This window comes from Aulostomus chinensis, unplaced genomic scaffold (genome assembly GCF_037954235.1).
Source record: "Aulostomus chinensis isolate RoL2024-O1b breed Wild unplaced genomic scaffold, RoL_Achi_v1.0 HiC_scaffold_28, whole genome shotgun sequence".
NCBI lineage: Eukaryota > Metazoa > Chordata > Actinopteri > Syngnathiformes > Aulostomidae > Aulostomus > Aulostomus chinensis.
In genome coordinates this window covers 801,405-816,690 of record NW_028234170.1, presented here as the reverse complement: position 1 = coordinate 816,690, position 15,286 = coordinate 801,405, and the positions used below count along the sequence as shown (strand labels likewise).

At 39.3% G+C, this 15,286-nt stretch overlaps 1 long non-coding RNA gene across 1 annotated transcript in view; it reads right to left on the bottom strand.

Annotated features, from left to right (window-relative positions):
• Positions 1 to 998: 998 nt before the first annotated feature.
• LOC147238265 (uncharacterized) overlaps positions 999 to 15,286 on the bottom strand; it is a 207,314-nt gene continuing 193,026 nt past the window's right edge. The window contains exon 3 of the long non-coding RNA XR_015111934.1: positions 999 to 1,225. This is a non-coding gene — a long non-coding RNA (uncharacterized LOC147238265). The remainder of the gene's footprint in view (positions 1,226 to 15,286) is intronic.

Genomic DNA, 15,286 nt, shown 5'->3' with positions numbered 1-15,286 from the left:
TGATTAGTGAATGTTTAGCCAACCCGGACAATTGTGCCGAATTTCAGCAAATTTCATGCATGTTCAGGGGGTGAAATTAGATTATGCGCATTATGCGCATATTGCGCGCTCATTGACAGCAAGAACAGTCTAGTACCAGGTTTTGAATGGGTGTGTATGTGAAAACCGGCTCCGGGCCGTCTGGCCGAGTTGCTTCATGGGTTTGGGGGGGGCTGGGACACTGTTTAGTGTGTGATTTTAGTGCTGCTAATGTGTTGCTCTGCAGAGCAAACATAATAGGGTCTTTTCCTGAAGTACCTTCAGGCTCAGGCCCTAAAAATGAACACTTCATGCATAATTGCTGTATTTTGAGGAAAAATGACTGAAATCCACCTGTAACTTCAAGTTTATGCATATTTCTATGCTTTCAGGTTGAAACTTGTCTGAAAACTCACTTTGAACAAAAGTTATGGCTGTTTTGCATCACAGGTCACAAATAGTGTTTTCTCAGCGAGAGAAGACCAAAATGAACACTTCATGCAAAACTCCTGTATTTTCAGGAAAACTGAGTGAAATCTACCTGTAATTTCAAGTTTATGCATCTTTCTATGCTTTCAGGTTGAACTTTCACTTCGAAGTCATTTTGAAGAAAAATTACGTGTTTGATGATCACGGTTCACCAAGACTGTTTTCAAAACAAAAGAAGATATTTTAAACATTTCATGCAGAACTCCTTTATTTTGAGAAAAACTGCCTGAAATCCACCTCTAACTTCAAGTTTATGCATCTTTCTATGCTTTCAGGTTGCAACTTGTCTGAAAACTCACTTTGAAAAAAATTATGGCTGTTGTAGATAAATTTATTCATATATTTGCTTTAGATGTAGATTAATCCACACATATATATTTGCTTGAACTGTAGCTAAATTTATACATATAGTTACTTAAAATAGAGTGCAGGAAACACAAGGCAGCGAAGCACAGACCAGATTGTATAAGAGAGGACACAGGTGAAAAGGTCACAACAGGGAATAGCAGGAGTGTAGCTCATGGCTAGCATCACTCCCTCAAACTAATTAAGTCAGAACAGAGTCCACAGAATTTCTATGGTAGGATGAAGTAGAGGGAGTCAGAAGTAGATAAGAGCAAGGTCGTGAATCAGGGAAAGAGAGGTTTTGATCTTCACAGCTGCAACAAGAAGGCCACGATGGAACAGAAGGTACTGGCACGCCGTCAGACAGAAGAATCTGCAAAATAACACGAAGATCAAAAATACACACTTACACGCAGAAGCGATCACGTAAGCACCTCCTTGTAACACATAAAACTGGAGAAGATAGTTCGATCGTTGGACTTCTTGCCCCAACGCCAGAGACGACGCATCTGCGTATGCTGACTCCAGCATAGGGGAAGACGATCTCCAGAGCTCTGTATTCTTTCCTGTTAATCTGAATAAATTCTTTTGAACCAACTGGAAGGTGTCCTCTCCGGATATTGAACAGCGCAATACATAGACTCTGTGGGTCCTTCTGATTGATTAATGATGACTTGTTGAAAAATTCCTACACTGTTTTGCATCAAAGGTCACAAATAGCGTTTTCTCAGGGAGAGAAGGCCAAAATGAACACTTCATTCAGAATTCCTGTATTTTGAGGAAAACTGAGTGAAATCCACCTGTAACTTCAAGTTTATGCATCTTTCTATGCTTTCAGGTGGAACTTTCACTTCGAAGTCATTTTGAAAAAAAATTACCTCTTTGATGATCACGGTTCACGAAGAATGTTTTCAAAACAAAAGAAGACATTTTAAACACTTCATGCAGAACTCCTGTATTTTTTGGAAAACTGCATGAAATCCACCTGTAACTTCAAGTTTATGCATCTTTCTATGCTTTCAGGTTGAAACTTGTCTGAAAACTCACTTCACTGATCGGACAGTGAGAACAGAGCTGAGAGCTGGCCCTTTAAGAACCCCTCCCCCACTGCTCTGTCTTTGATCTGTAATAGAGTGGAGAGCAGAGGAGGAGGCAAGGCAAGGCAAGGCAATTTTATTTGTATAGCCCGTTTTCACAAACAGTTTGTCTCAAAGGGCTTCACATGGCATCATAACAACATCCTCTGCCCTTAGACCCTCACATGGACTGAGGAAAAACTCCATAGAAAACCCTTTTAACAGGGAAAAATCTGAGAAACCTCAGGGTGAGCAACAGAGGAGGGATCCCTCACCCAGGACGGACAGACGTGCAGTAGATGTTGTTACAGACAAGAAAACAGATTACAATACAAAATGTGGGAAACACGGAAATGTTAATAACAGCTGAAGAAGGAAGCTTCTGGTAGGGGAGGCAGGGAGAGCAAGCCAGCTTGATGGGGGACTGGATGGCAGACTTGTTCATGGAAGGGGAGCGCAGGCCGGTGTAACAGTAGGGAATAAGGGGGGGGAGGGGGAGCAACAGAATTGTAGTGTGGAAAAGCTGAATAAGTCGGCATACGTTGGTCAAAAGTGAATCATAATACCATATTTTTGTAGGGATTTTTGTCAGGAATGTAGTGGTGTGTTTTTAAAAGCTATGGGATGTATGGTGTAGACGTGAGAAGCATTTGTTGTACAGTATGTACCCTGAGAGGACACGGTCTCCCCATAGACTTCCAATGTAAGTGTGAAACGTGTATCCCCCACTTTGAGGGCTTGAAAATCCAAACCGAGTAATTAATATAAAATTCTTCTTCAACTTTTAATCAGCACAGTTGGGAGACTAACGTGTGAAAGTTTGGAAGTGATGCCATTAATGGCCTAGGAGGATATAGATTTTTTTCGGGGAGTAAAAAAAGTCCTTTTTTGGACAGTTTTGTACAATTTGTGGATATTCAGTTGTAGACAGGTGAGAGGTCAGAGTGTATGAATTGTTCGTCTTGATGAGATGAGTCCAACGGTGTTGGTCCCATGTCTGTGGGACATTCGTGGGAGGAGTTATAGCGCTCCAAATTATTTAAAAAATTATCTTGTAGTTGTGTGGCTCCCTAGGTGGCGCTATAGACTGTTGTGTTGTTTTCCTGTTTGATTAGTGAATGTTTAGCCAACCCGGACAATTGTGCCGAATTTCAGCAAATTTCATGCATGTTCAGGGAGTGAAATTAGATTATGCGCATTATGCGCATATTGCGCGCTCATTGACAGCAAGAACAGTCTAGTACCAGGTTTTGAATGGGTGTGTATGTGAAAACCGGCTCCGGGCCGTCTGGCCGAGTTGCTTCATGGGTTTGGGGGGGGCTGGGACACTGTTTAGTGTGTGATTTTAGTGCTGCTTATGTGTTGCTCTGCAGAGCAAACACAATAGGGTCTTTGCCTGAAGTACCTTCAGGCTCAGGCCCTAAAAATGAACACTTCATGCATAATTGCTGTATTTTGAGGAAAAATGACTGAAATCCACCTGTAACTTCAAGTTTCTGCATCTTTCTATGCTTTCAGATTGAAACTTGTCTGAAAACTCACTTTGAACAAAAGTTAAGGCTGTTTTATATCACAGGTCACAAATAGTGTTTTCTCAGCGAGAGAAGGCCAAAATGAACACTTCATGCATAACTCCTGTATTTTGAGGAAAACTGAGTGAAATCCACCTGTAACTTCAAGTTTGTGCATCTTTCTATGCTTTCAGGTTGAAACTTGTCTGAAAACTCACTTTGAACAAAAGTTACGGCTGTTTTGCATCACAGGTCACAAATAGTGTTTTCTCAGCGAGAGAAGGCCAAAATGAATACTTCATGCATAATTGCTGTATTTTGAGGAAAACTGATTGAAATCCACCTGTAACTTCAAGTTTGTGCATCTTTCTATGCTTTCAGGTTGAAACTTGTCTGAAAACTTTCTTTGAACAAAAGTTATGGCAGTTTTGCTTCACAAGTCACAAATAGCGTTTTCTCAGCGAGAGAAGGCCAAAATGAACACGTCATGCATTACTCCTGTATTTTGAGGAGAACTTAGTGAAATCCACCTGTTACTTCAAGTTTATGCATCTTTCTATGCTTTAAGGTTGAAACTTGTCTGAAAACTCACTTTGAACAAAAGTTATGGCTGTTTTGCATCACAGGTCACAAATAGCGTTTTCTCAGCGAGAGAAGGCCAAAATGAACACTTTATGTATAATTGCTGTATTTTGAAGGAAACTGACTGAAATCAACCTGCAACTTCAAGTTTGTGCATCTTTCTATGCTTTCAGGTTGAAACTTGTCTGAACACTCACTTTGAACAAAAGTTATTGCAGTTTTGCTTTCCAAGTCACAAATAGCGTTTTCTCAGCGAGAGAAGGCCAAAATGAACACTTCATGCATAACTCTTTTATTTTGAGGAAAACTGAGTGAAATCCACCTGTAACTTCAAGTTTTTGCATCTTTCTATGCTTTCAGGTTGAAACTTGTCTGAAAACTCACTTTGAACAAAAGTTATGGCTGTTTTGTATCACAGGTCACAAATAGCGTTTTCTCAGCGAGAGAAGGCCAAAATGAACACTTCATGCATAACTCTTTTATTTTTAGGAAAACTGAGGGAAATCCACTTGTAACTTCAAGTTTGTGCATCTTTCTATGCTTTCAGGTTGAAACTTGTCTGAAACCTCACTTTGAACAAAAGTTACGGCTGTTTTGCATCACAGGTCACAAATAGCGTTTTCTCAGTGAGAGAAGGCCATTAAAGCTGCAAGCGGCATTGTTAGGTCCGAGCCCCTGCGCGTCCTGCGGCCGCATCCTTGACATCGGCCTGAATCCAACGGTGTCTTGGTCAAATCCCTGGGCCTTGTAGTTTAGGTGATAGAAGCCTGAGTCTGATCGGACAGTGAGAGCAGAGCTGAGAGCTGGCCCTTTAAGAACCCCTCCCCCACTGCTCTGTCTTTGATCTGTGATAGAGTGGAGAGCAGAGGAGGAGCAACAGAATTGTAGTGTGGAAAAGCTGAATAAGTCGGCATACATTGGTCAAAAGTGAATCATAATACCATATTTTTGTAGGGATTTTTGTCAGGAATGTAGTGGTGTGTTTTTAAAAGCTATGGGATGTATGGTGTAGACGTGAGAAGAATTTGTTGTACAGTATGTACCCTGAGAGGACACGGTCTCCCCATAGACTTCCACTGTAAGCGTGAAACGTGTATCCCCCACTTTGAGGGCTTGAAAATCCAAACCGAGTAATTAATATAAAATTCTTTAGCAACTTTTAATCAGCACAGTTGGCAGACTAACGTGTGAAAGTTTGGAAGTGATGCCATTAATGGCCTAGGAGGATATAGATTTTGTTCGGGGAGTAAAAAAAGTCCTTTTTTGGACAGTTTTGTACAATTTGTGGATATTCAGTTGTAGACAGGTGAGAGGTCACAGTGTATGAATTGTTCGTCTTGATGAGACGAGTCCAACGGTGTTGGTCCCATGTCTGTGGGACATTCGTGGGAGGAGTTATAGCGCTCCAAATTATTTAAAAAATTATCTTGTAGTTGGGTGGCTCCCTAGGTGGCGCTATAGACTGTTGTGTTGTTTTTCTGTTTGATTAGTGAATGTTTAGCCAACCCGGACAAATGTGCCGAATTTCAGCAAATTTCATGCATGTTCAGGGGCTGAAACTAGATTATGCGCATTATGCGCATATTGCGCGCTCATTGACAGCAAGAACAGTCTAGTACCAGGTTTTGAATGGGTGTGTATGTGAAAACCGGCTCCGGGCCGTCTGGCCGAGTTGCTTCATGGGTTTAGGGGGGGGCTGGGACACTGTTTAGTGTGTGATTTTAGTGCTGCTAATGTGTTGCTCTGCCGAGCAAAAATAATAGGGTCTTTGCTTGAAGTACCTTCAGGTTCAGGCCCTAAAAATGAACACTTCATGCATAATTGCTGTATTTTGAGGAAAAATGACTGAAATCAACCTGTAACTTCAAGTTTATTCATCTTTCTATGCTTTCAGGTTGAAACTTGACTGAAAACTCACTTTGAACAAAAGTTATGACTGTTTTGCATCACAGGTCACAAATAGCGTTTTCTCAGCGAGAGAAGGCCAAAATGAACATTTCATGCACAACTGTTTTATTTTGAGGAAAACTGCGTGAAATCCACCTCTAACTTCTCTTTTATGCATCTTTCTATGCTTTCAGGTTGAAACTTGTCTGAAAACTCACTTTGAACAAAAGTTATGGCTGTTTTGCATCACAGGTCACAAATAGCGTTTTCTCAGCGAGAGAAGACCAAAATTAACACTTCATGCATAACTGCAGTGGAACATACAGGGTCAGATCACTGGGTCATCGTCAGATCCCCATCTGCCTGACATACCAGAGGAAATATGACGGAAAGACAGCGTGAAATCTGGCAGCGATTATAAGACAAGACCGAAAATAAGGAAGCGGGGTAAAAGGGGAGGAGTCAGGCTGCACCTCAAGAAGTGACAGCTTACTCGTCTTCCCCTCCCCTCTCTGATCCTGGGGAACGCACAGTCTCTGCGGAATAAACTTGACGAGCTTCAAGGAAATGCTCCTTTTTTCCGTGACTATAAGGACTGTTGCATCATGACGTTCACGGAGTCCTGGTTCACAGAGCAGGACTCAGACGCCGATCTTTCTATTGATGGATTTGGAGTCCCAATTCCCCAGGATCGGAACACAGAGACAACAGGGAAATCAAGAGGAGGGGGCGTGTGCATGTAAGTCACCAAGCGCGACTGCACCTCTGTGACAGTGAGGGAGAGTCTCTGCTCATCTGACGTAGAGCTCCTGTCAGTGTCGCTCCGTCCACCTGCCTCGGGAATTCCTCCAGATATTCATCACAACGGTGTATATTCCCCCCAAAGCAAACCCGACAACTGCAACTAGCACCATATTTGATGTAGTTCAGAAATTACAATCCATGTCACCTGAAGCACCAAATTTCATAATGTGAGATTTTAATCAGGTGTCACTGAAGAAGTCCTTAAAGAACTTTTATCAATATGTGACTTGCACAACTAGGAGAGATAAGACATTGGACCTCTGCTATGGTACAATAAAGGGAGCATATAAATCAATTCGGTTGCCCCCATTAGGTTCTGCTGACCACAACCGTGTGCTCCTTCTCCCTACTTACAGAACTGTGCTAAAAAGGGAAAAAATTCAGACCAAAGAGGTCAAGATCTGGTCTGAGGATTCAACTGCTTGTCTCCAAGGCTGCTTGGACAGCACTGATTGGGAGATGTTTAAGGACTCATGCACAGAGATTGATGAACTCACTGATGTAGTCTGTTCGTATGTGACTTTCTGCGAGAGCATCATCATTCCCACCAAAACAATTAAGGTGTGCCCCAATAATAAACCCTGGATGTCGAAGGATGTCAGGGTTCATCTACAGCAGAAGAGGCTGTCTTTTAACCAGGGGGAACCTTCTGAAATAAATGCAGCTAAAAGAGAGCTGAGAAATGAAATTTTACGGGCCAAACAGAGGTATAAGGCTAAAATAGAGAGCAAACTAGCACAGAACCCTTCTGCAGCCTGGTCCGGAATGAAAACAATGGCAGGCATACAGCAGACAAAGAGCACCTATCTCTCCATGGACGGTTTTGGGTCAAACTGTGAATTAGCCAGTGCCCTTAATCATTTCTATGGGCGATTTGACAAGTTTGACTTTGGTAAGGAAACCGAAAGCCTGAGGTATAAGCTGAAAAATGATCATGAACACCTCATACTAGAACAGAGAGAAGTGGAAAAGTCTCTCCTCTCTCTCCAAGTAAATAAAAGCCCTGGCCCTGATAGAATCAGTGGTATTTTACTAAAGTCATGTGCACATCAATTGAGCTCTAACTTTTGTTACCTTTTTAATATGTCGCTGAGGCAGCAAAAGGTGCCCAGGCTGTGGAAACAGGCCACCATTATTCCTGTTCCCAAAGTTAGCAGACCAACATCTCTGAATGATTTTAGACCAGTTGCTCTTACCTCCCTTTTAATGAAGACATTAGAAAGACTGGTTAAATCAGAGCTTTTAAAAAGGACTGCACATGCTATTGACCCTCTGCAATTTGCTTATAGGGCCAATAGAAGTGTGGAAGATGCCACACTTACCCTTTTAAATCTTTTATTTAAACACTTGGAGGGGAAGAAAACCCACGCTAGACTCACTTTTATTGATTTTTCATCTGCTTTTAACACCATCCAACCGCACATTTTAGCCACAAGGCTTATTGAGCACTTTCACCGAAGCAATAACCTGGTGGGTTGGATTTTAGACTTTTTAACAGAGAGAACTCAGAGAGTCAAGGTGAATGGAGTTTTATCTGAGTCGCTATGCTCTTCTACTGGCTCACCACAAGGATGTGTTCTTTCCCCCTTACTTTTTATTTTTTATACAAACATGTACAAAAGTACTTATGAAAACAGGCACATTTTGAAATTTGCAGATGATACTGTCATCGCACGTCTGTTGTCAAACAGTGAATCCAGCCATGGTCCTGTTTTGAAAGATTTTATTGATTGGTGTGATCGTTCCTTCTTGGTGCTTAATACAGCCAAAACAAAAGATATGATCATTGATTTTAGACTACAGGCTGTAAACCACGATCCCACCGTCATGAAGGGTCAACCTCTGGAATGTGTTGAGAGTTACAGATACCTTGGGACTATCATTGACTCGAAACTAACTTTCAGCTTAAACTGTGAAGCTGTGTGTAAAAAGGGACATCAGCGCTTGTTTTGACTTCGGAGACTGGCCCGTTTTAACATTGATAGACCTATGCTGACCCTGTTTTATCGTGCTTTTATCGAGTCTTTTTTATCCTTCGCCCTGGTCTCTTGGTTTGGGAATTTGTCACTTCAAAACAAAAACTCACTGAACCACATTATTAAGTGGTCTGGCTTATTGGAGAGCCAGTTTTCACTCAGTTTACCTCAAAATACAGGAGTTATGCATGAAGTGTTCATTTTGGTCTTCTCTCCCTGAGAAAAAGCTATTTGTGACCTGTGATACAAAACAGCCAAAACTTTTGTTCAAAGTGAGTTTTCAGTCAAGTTTCAACCTGAAAGTATAGAAAGGTGCATAAAAGAGAAGTTACACGTGGATTTCACGCAGTTTTCCTCAAAATAAAGGAGTTATGCATGAAGTGTTCATTATGGCCTTCTCTCGCTTTGAAAACACTATTTGTGACCTGTGATACAAAACAGCCATAACTTTTGTTCAAAGTGAGTTTTCAGTCAAGTTTCCACCTGAAAGCATAGAAAGATGCATAAACTTGAAGTTACAGGTGGATTTCACTCAGTTTTCCTCAAAATACATGAGTTATGCATGAAGTGTACATTTTGGCCTTCTCTCCCTGAGAAAACACTATTTGTGACCAGGGATACAAAACAGACATAACTTTTGTTCAAAGTGAGTTTTCAGTCAAGTTTCCACCTGAAAGCATAGAAAGATGCATAAACTTGAAGTTACAGGTGGATTTCATGCAGTTTTCAAAAAAATACAGGAGTTCTGCATGAAGTGTACATTTTGGCCTTCTCTCGCTGAGAAAACACTATTTGTGACCTGTGATACAAAACAGCCATAACTTTTGTTCAAAGTGAGTTTTCAGTCAAGTTTTAACCTGAAATTATAGAAAGATGCATAAACTTTAAATTAAAGGTGGATTTCTGGCAGTTTTCCAAAAAATACAGGAGTTATGCATGAAGTGTTCATTTTGGCCTTCTCTCGCTGAGAAAACACTATTTGTGACCTGTGATACAAAAGAGCAATAACTTTTGTTCAAAGTGAGTTTTCAGTCAACTTTCAACCTGAAAGCATAGAAAAATGCATAAACGTGAAGTTACAGGTAGATTTTAGTCATTTTTTCAAAAAATACAGGAGTTATGCATGAAGTGTTCATTTTGGCCTTCTCTGGCTGAGAAAAAACTATTTGTGACCTGAGATACAAAACAGCCATAACTTTTGTTAAAAGTGAGTTTTCAGTCAAGTTTCCACCTGAAAGCATAGAATGATGCATAAACTTGAAGTTAGAGGTGGATTTCATGCAGTTTTCCTCAAAATACAGGAGTTATGCATGAAGTGTTCATTTTGGCCTTCTCTCGCACTGAAAACACTATTTGTGACCTGTGATACAAAAAAGCCATAATTTTGTTTAAAGTGAGTTTTCAGTCAAGTTTCAACCTGAAAGCATAGAATGATGCATAAACTTGAAGTTACAGGTGGATTTCATGCAGTTTTCCTCAAAATACAGGAGTTATGCATGAAGTGTTCATTTTGGCCTTCTCTCGCTGAGAAAACGCTATTTGTGACCTGTGATACAAAACAGCCATAACTTTTGTTCAAAGTGATTTTTCAGTCAAGTTTCAACCTGAAAGCATAGAAAGATGCATAAAGTTCAAGTTACAGGTGGATTTCATGCAGTTTTCCAAAAAATACAGGAGTTATGAATGAAGTTTTCATTTTGGCCTTCTCTCGCTGAGAAAACCATATTTGTGACCTGTGATACAAAACAGCCATAACTTTTGTTCAAAGTGATTTTTCAGTCAAGTTTCAACCTGAAAGCATAGAAAGATGCATAAACTTCAAGTTACAGGTGGATTTGATGCAGTTTTCCTCAAAATACAGGAGTTATGAATGAAGTGTTTATTTTGGCCTTCTCTCGCTGAGAAAACCATATTTGTGACCTGTGATACAAAAATATCATAACTTTTGTTCAAAGTGAATTTTCAGTCAGGTTTCAACCTGAAAGCATAGAAAGATGCATGGACTTTAAGTTACAGGTGAATTTCACTCAGTTTTCCTCAAAATACAGGAGTTATGCATGAAGTCTTCATTTTGGCCTTCTCTCGCTGAGAAAACACTATTTGTGACCTGTGATACAAAACAGACATAACTTTTGTTCAAAGTGAGTTTTCAGTCAAGTTTCAACCTGAAAGCATAGAAAGATGCATAAACTTTAAGTAACAGGTGGATTTCATGCAGTTTTTTTCAAAAGACAGGAGTTATGCATGAAGTGTTCTTTTTGGCCTTTTCTCGCTGAGATAACACTATTTTTGACCTGTGATAAGAAACAGCCATAACTTTTGTTTAAAGTGGGTTTTCAGTAAAGTTTCACCCTGAAAGCATAGAAAGATGCATAAATTTGGAGTTACAGGTGGATTTCACACAGTTTTCCTCAAAATACAGGAGTTATGCATGAAGTTTTCATTTTGGCCTTCTCTAGCTGAGAAAACGCTATTTGTGACCTGTGATACAAAACAGCCATAATTTTATTTCAATGTGAGTTTTCAGTCAAGTTTCAACCTGAAAACATAGAAAGATGCATAAACTTGAAGTTACAGGTGGATTTCACTCAGTTTTCCAAAAAATACAGGAGTTATGCATGAAGTGTTTATTTTTGCCTTCTCTCGCTGAGAAAACACTATTTGTGACCTGTGATACAAAATAGCCATAACCTTTGTTCAAAGTGAGTTTTCAGTCAGGTTTCAACCTGAAAGCATAGAAAGATGCATAAAAGAGAAGTTACAGGTGGATTTCAGTCAGTTTTCCTGAAAATAAGGGAGTTCAGCATGAAGTGTTCACTCCAGAGGACACTCGCTGGTAAAAGGCATTGTGTGACCTGTGATCACAAATGCTGGAACTCTTGATAACACTGACCTTTCAGTGAACTTCAAAACTGAAAACACAGAATGATGAAAACCTTTGAAGTAACAGGTGCTTTTAAGCCAGCTTTGCTCAAACTAATGGAGTTCTGCATGAAATGTTTAAATTGTCTTCTTTTGTTTTGAAAACAGTCTTCATGAACAGTGATCATCAAAGACGTAATTTTTTTTCAAAATGACTTCAAAGTGAAAGTTTCACCTGAAAGCATAGAAAGATGCATAAACTTGAAGTGACAGGTGGATTTCATGCAGTTTTCCTCAAAATACAGGAGTTATGCATGAAGTGTTCCTTTTGGCCTTCTCCTGCTGAGAAAACACTATTTGTGACCCGTGATACAAAACAGCCATAACTTTTGTTCAAAGTGAGTTTTCAGTCAAGTTTCAACCTGAAAGCATTTAAAGATGCATAAACTTGAAGTTAAAGGTGGATTTAAATTAGTTTTCCTCAAAATACAGGAGTTATGCATGAAGTGTTCATTTTGGCCTTCTCTCGCTTAGAAAACGCTATTTGTGACCTGTGATACAAAACAGCCATAACTTTTGTTCAAAGTGAGTTTTCAGACAAGTTTAAACCTGGATACAATGAAAATTACATTACCTTGACATGACACGTGGATTTCAGTCAGTTTTCTTCTAAATAAGGGAGTTCAGCATGAAGTGTTCACTCCAGAGGACTCTCGCTGGTAAAAGGCATTGTGTGACCTGTGATCACAAATGCTGGAACTCTTGATCACACTGACCTTTCAGTGAACTTCAAATCTGAACACACAGAATGATGAAAACCTTTGAAGTAACAGGTGCTTTTAAGCCAGCTTTGGTCAAACTAATGGAGTTCTGCATGAAATGATTAAAATGTCTTCTTTTGTTTTGAAAACAGTCTTCGTGAACCGTGACATCAAAGACGAAATTTTTTTTCAAAATGACTTCGAAGTGAAAGTTCAACCTGAAAGCATAGAAAGATGCATAAACTTGAAGTTACAGGTGGATTTCAGGCATTTTTCCTCAAAATACAGGAGTTATGCATGAAGTGTTCATTTTGGCCTTCTCTCACTGAGAAAACACTATTTGTGACCTGTGATACAAAATAGCCATAACTTTTGTTCAAAGTGAGTTTTCAGTCAAGTTTCAACCTGAAAGCATAGAAAGATGAATAAACTTGAAGTTACACGTAGATTTTAGGAATTTTTCCAAAAAATACAGGAGTTATGCTTGAAGTGTTCATTTTGGCCTTCTCTCGCTTAGAAAACGCTATTTGTGACCTGTGATACAAAACAGCCATAACTTTTGTTCAAAGTGAGTTTTCAGACAAGTTTAAACCTGGATACAATGAAAATTACATTACCTTGACATGACACGTGGATTTCAGTCAGTTTTCTTCTAAATAAGGGAGTTCAGCATGAAGTGTTCACTCCAGAGGACTCTCGCTGGTAAAAGGCATTGTTTGACCAGTGATCACAAATGCTGGAACTCTTGATCACACTGACCTTTCAGTGAACTTCAAATCTGAACACACAGAATGATGAAAACCTTTGAAGTAACAGGTGCTTTAAAGCCAGCTTTGGTCAAACTAATGGAGTTCTGCATGAAATGATTAAAATGTCTTCTTTTGTTTTGAAAACAGTCTTCGTGAACCGTGACATCAAAGACGTAATTTTTTTTCAAAATGACTTCGAAGTGAAAGTTCAACCTGAAAGCATAGAAAGATGCATAAACTTGAAGTTACAGGTGGATTTCACTCAGTTTTCCTCAAAATACAGGAGTTATGCATGAAGTGTTCATTTTGGCCTTCTCTCACTGAGAAAACACTATTTGTGACCTGTGATACAAAATAGCCATAACTTTTGTTCAAAGTTAATTTTCAGTCACGTTTCAACCTGAAAGCATAGAAAGATGCATAAACTTGAAGTTAAAGGTGGATTTCACTCAGTTTTCTTCAAAATACAGGAGTTATGCATGAAGTGTTCATTTTGGCCTTCTCTCGCTGAAAAAACACTATTTATGACCTGTGATACAAAAACGCCATAACTTTTTTTCAAAGTGAGTTTTCAGTCAAGTTTCCACCTGAAAGCATAGAAAGATGCATAAACTTGAAGTTACAGGTGGATTTCAGGAAGTTTTCCAAAAAATAGAGGAGTTATGCATGAAGTGTGCATTTTCACCTGCTCTCGTTGAGAAAACGCTATTTGTGACGTGTAATAATAAAAAACAGCCATAACTTTTTTTTAAAGTGACTTTTAAGTCAAGTTTCAACCTTAAATCATGAAAAGATGCATGAAAGAGAAGTTATTGGTGACTTTCATGCAGTTGTCCTCAAAATACAGGAGTGATGCATGAAGTGTTCATTTTGGCCTTCTCTCGCTGTGAAAACACTAGTTTTGACATGTGATACAAAACACAGTGAGTTTTCAGTAAAGTTTAAACCTGAGACCATAGAAAGATGCATAAACTTGAAGTTACAGGTGAATTTCACTCAGTTTTCCTCAAAATACAGGAGTTATGCATGAAGTGTTCATGTATGCCTTCTCTCGCTGAGAAAACACTATTTGTGACCTGTGATACAAAATAGCCATAACCTTTCTTCAAAGTGAGTTTTCAGTCAAGTTTCAACCTGAAAGCATAGAAAGATGCATAAACTTGAAGTCAGAGGTGGATTTCATACAGTTTTCCTCAAAATACAGGAGTTATGCAGGAAGTGTTCATTTTGGCCTTCTCTCGCTGAGAAAACGCTATTTGTGACCTGTGATACAAAACAGCCATAACTTTTTTTCAAAGTGAGTTTTCAGTCAAATTTCAACCTGAAAGCATAGAAAGATGCATAAAAGAGAATTTATAGGTGGATTTCAGGCAGTTTTCCAAAAAATAAACGAGTTTTGCAAAAAGTGTTCATTCTTGCCTTCTCTCACTGAGAAAACGCTATTTGTGACCTGTGATACAAAACAGCCATAACTTTTGTTCAAAGTGAGTTTTCAGACAAGTTTAAACCTGGATACAATGAAAATTACATTACCTTGACATGACACGTGGATTTCAGTCAGTTTTCTTCTAAATAAGGGAGTTCAGCATGAAGTGTTCACTCCAGAGGACTCTCGCTGGTAAAAGGCATTGTGTGACCTGTGATCACAAATGCTGGAACTCTTGATCACACTGACCTTTCAGTGAACTTCAAATCTGAACACACAGAATGATGAAAACCTTTGAAGTAACAGGTGCTTTTAAGCCAGCTTTGGTCAAACTAATGGAGTTCTGCATGAAATGATTAAAATGTCTTCTTTTGTTTTGAAAACAGTCTTCGTGAACCGTGACATCAAAGACGTAATTTTTTTTCAAAATGACTTCGAAGTGAAAGTTCAACCTGAAAGCATAGAAAGATGCATAAACTTGAAGTTACAGGTGGATTTCAGGCATTTTTCCTCAAAATACAGGAGTTATGCATGAAGTGTTCATTTTGGCCTTCTCTCACTGAGAAAACACTATTTGTGACCTGTGATACAAAATAGCCATAACTTTTGTTCAAAGTTAATTTTCAGTCACGTTTCAACCTGAAAGCATAGAAAGATGCATAAACTTGAAGTTAAAGGTGGATTTCACTCAGTTTTCTTCAAAATACAGGAGTTATGCATGAAGTGTTCATTTTGGCCTTCTCTCGCTGAAAAAACACTATTTATGACCTGTGATACAAAAACGCCATAACTTTTTTTCA